Consider the following 4,232-nt stretch of genomic DNA (forward strand, 5'->3'; position numbering starts at 1 on the left):
AGAACAGAACAGAACAGAACAGAACAGAACAGAACAGAACAGAACAGAACAGAACAGAACAGAACAGAACAGATCAGAACAGAACAGAGCGCAGCGGAGGAAGTTCTTTAACATTGCTGTTCTTGAACCTATCGTAAGTCACTTTTCAGAGGAAACTTTGAAATTACTTGAAAATGGTAATGAAAATCCATTGGCCTAGCTACATCCATTAGCCTAGCATAGCGCTAAATGAACAATAACTGTATAATATAAAGACTTGAAGAAGTGTCAACGTCACTTTTCAGAGGAAACTTTGAAATTACTTGAAAATGGTAATGAAAACCCATTGGCCTAGCTACATCCATTAGCCTAGCATAGCCCTAAATGAACAATATAATATAAAGACTTGAAGAAGTGTCAACATGAGGCGGTGAGTTTGTCGTAATAGGCCTAGACCGCTGGAGGAACTCCCATGGTGAAAAACAACATAAGATATGCTACCGTGGGGTGACGGCGGCGGGGGAGGCAGGTGGGATTCCTGTTGTTATAAATAAATAAATATAAAAAAAAACACACAGCGTTAACTCTGTTCCCACTTCTCTCTGTCATTATCTGTCGTCGTTGTTTTTGCTGTAATTACTCTCTTTGTCTAAATGACATTATTTTTTTTGGGAGTCTCAGCGTCGGCTGAACTCACTCACACCTGCTTTGTTGTAAACACAGAAACACTGAGGTGCAGCGGCAGAATTAATGGATAATGGAGAGAAACAAAGTAGAAACCGATTCATTCTCTCCTGCTGAGTTCGTTCGCACAGAACACCTGTTCTCCAGCTACAGCAGGTGCCGCGGTACACACTCTCTCCGCCTGAGCTTTAATTTGCTGTTGTTTGGTGCCTGTGTGTGTGTGTTAGTGGAGCTATAGTTATTGTTTTGGGAGAAAAAAAAAACAAACTCTTGTTGTGCAGACATTTTGTCCACAAGGTAAGGACTAGGAAATATAATACAGTATGTAAATGTGTATGTGTGTGAGTGTGTGTGTGTCGTGTCTTACTCACAGATGTCGTCCGCCATTTTCACACACACACACACACACCTGCCTGTCAAAACAAAGCAGAGGCCGTGACAAAGCTCCAGCTACGACTAAAAAAAAACCAGAACAAGTGAAACTGTCCAGAGTCGGTACTTAGTGGAGAAATGAATTTCGTCAACAACAGTTCCATCTATTCCCCTGAAGAACCAGGAACTGGAGGAACTTCATTTATCTTCTCTGTATCAGGAGCAATGGAGTGAGAAGACGTGAGCGAGAACAATCAGGAGAAGTCCGCTGGGCAAAAAAAAAAACAAAAAAAAAACAAAAAAACCCAACAACATCCGGAGTGGGAAATATTACACTGTAAATTTGAACAACTGATGGGGAAAATTTGAAAACTCCAAACGTGGTCACTCAGAACGCCAAGCGCTCTCCACCGGTTCTCCACTGTCGTAATTTCTCTTCTCTGCGTTGACGGCCTCGCCCCGTCAGCGTGGGTAAACAGGAGGCGCTGGAGTGTTACCAAAAAAATGACAAACTGTGTGTTTTTGTTGTCTTTGCACCTGTCGCTGTGAAAACTCCTAAACACAGATGTGTAAAAACACTCACGCCTGGGTTGGTGACGCGGTGGAGCAGCGGACACGGCAGCAGCAGCTGTGAGAAGTCTAAGGTGTTTAAGGAAGTTTGGAAATTTAACAAGTCATTAAAGAATGACCAAACAACAGAAGGGGTTGTTTGGTGGTGCGTTCGTGTGCAGTGTCACTTCCCTCTGTTTGTATTTTCTCATTCTCTCAAGTCATTTCACGTTGGAGATATTTACTACCTGGATTTAAAAAAAAAATTGAAGTATTCTTTTAAAAGCACTCCAACTGGCCATCAAATATTTCATTAACTCTAGAGCCGGGGCATCAAATGCATTGATATCGCCCCCTGCAGGGATAAAGAGGAGTTACAATTGGTGGGCTGTTAAACACAGACTACAGCGACGTCAACGCTGTACCTACTGTATAGTATAAGTACGATTCTGTAAAAGCAGGGAAAACTACACCACTGTGGATAGGTGGTTAGTGCTTTTGCCTTACAGCAAGAAGGTCAGTGGTTTGATCCCGGTTTGCACGTTCTCTGTGTGTTCACTCTATCTTTACCATAGGTGTGAATGTGAGTGTGAATGGTGGTGTGTGTGTGTGTGTGTGTCCTCGTTGTCCTATGATGGACTCAGTTTTTGACCACATCAAGAACTAAGGTGGAGAAGAAGAATGAATGGTAATTACCAGCACATTTACTGTGTAATTAGAACTGCGGTTTGGTTAATAGAAACAAGATAAAGAACACGATGCAGCACGGCGGCTGCACCGGCCGCAGCAGTTTGGACCGCGGCCCAGAAGCTGCTTTTATGGACAGTCCTGAACGTACGGTAAAGATAGAATCTGCAGGAGCAGCATTTACCCTCTTGGACCTCTTGGTGAAAAGAAATCCATAATTTCTTGTCGCACTCTCGCAGAGAGATGGTGTACAAGGAGGCAGAGAGAGAGAGAGAGAGAGAATCAGTGTGAGTTTTAGTGAAAGTGGACTCCTGCAGGTGGCGATGTATTGTGTTTGCAGCCCAGTCCTGTCATGGCTCGGTTCTGCTGGCTGATCAATACCTCTCTCTTCAACCGTTATTCTCTCATTTTAATTGCATTTGCGGCGTGAACTTCATCAAATCCCACCGTGGCCGTGACGCATGCATTCACATGAATAAATGGGTTCTGTGTACGTGACAGTGACACAGCAGTTAGTATTGTTTCATTCTGTATATCAGGACTTTTCCAGTGTTCATTTTTACATTCATTTCTGACTTAGTCTTTTCACTAAGTCACTGTAACTTAGACCTGGTCCCTTAATCAATAGAACTGTTTTAATTTTAGTTCAGTTCTTGTTGATATTTAATCAGGCTTTTCTTCTTCTTCTTCTTCTTCATTTCTTTTCGCTTCAATTTCCTATTTCCGAGCCTCATCCAGTAAAAAAAAAAAGTAGTTTTATTTTAATGTAGTGTATACTGAGGTACTCCACATTTAAATTCAGGTGATTCATCAAATAATGTCAGGGAGCGTGGAGCTAAAGTAGTCGTGACAGACGCTAATAGAGAACACAGAGTTTCATTATTTTAGTACCGATCATGTGACGGCTTCACGGACGCACGAAGACGAACGAAGTACCGATCATGTGACGGCTTCACGGACGTATAAGACGAACGAAGAAAAAAAAAAAAACAACAACCCAGGATTAACGGTGTGTGAGACAAAAGTGAATCAAAAGTGTGTGTTTTATAAATCGACTGGAGGTGAGCTTAATTGATTGGCTGTGTAAGTGGAGCAGATGTGATGTCACGCTCTTCAAGATAATCACATATTACAGTCAGCGTCAACGTCATGATGCCTTCCTGAGCGCCTGCCTGCTCCCGGAATGGATTAGCTTCTCATTTAGGCCTCTTCACACACTTCACAGGAAAATGGATGAGAACGCCATTCATTAAGGTCTGCATAAATATTTTACTCTGGCCAGTCAGTGAGGCCCGGCTGCCGCTGTAAATCAGAATTTGTCCAAGGCGTGTGTGTGTGTGTTTAAGTGTGAGTGTGTGTGTTTGGGAAACAGAACATTAAAACATTAAAGTTGACAGGATGACAGAGTGTGCCGGCCGAGGTGTTGTGGATAATTGAAATGCCAAAAGCCTCACGACGACGGCTGCTTGGTTTTAACATGAATTTACAGCCTCCATCACAGGCCGCTAATGCTGAACATGGTTTATGAGGAGGCGGCGGCCCAGGGAATTTATTTATCTGAGCGCAGGAACCACTCAGGTGCATGTTGACACCGATGGCCCCCCCGCTGCATTTAGACACCTGTCAACAGGGAGGAGGGGGTCAGTTCAGCTCCTTCCTCCAGCCCCCCCCCACCCCTCCTCCCTCCCCCTGTCTCTCCTCGACTCCCAGAAGGACGTCTACATTTTTGAACAGGTTACTGTAGAGTCTGTGGTGTTGTGGTGTCTCAGGTGTTGACATGATGCTGTGTTTCTGAATTTTAATTTGATAAAAATGAGCAGAGAATTGATGACTAGCGAGTGGATGATAAATGACAGACGATCGACAGACACGTGAACCATTAACCTGATGGTTTGAATGTGAAATAAAGTTAATCTTACCGTCGTAAAGTCGCGTCTCCTCCCATGTGGTAGCCTGTGAGT

This window comes from Cynoglossus semilaevis, chromosome 7 (genome assembly GCF_000523025.1).
Source record: "Cynoglossus semilaevis isolate Cse_v1.0 chromosome 7, Cse_v1.0, whole genome shotgun sequence".
Taxonomy (NCBI): Eukaryota; Metazoa; Chordata; class Actinopteri; order Pleuronectiformes; family Cynoglossidae; genus Cynoglossus; species Cynoglossus semilaevis.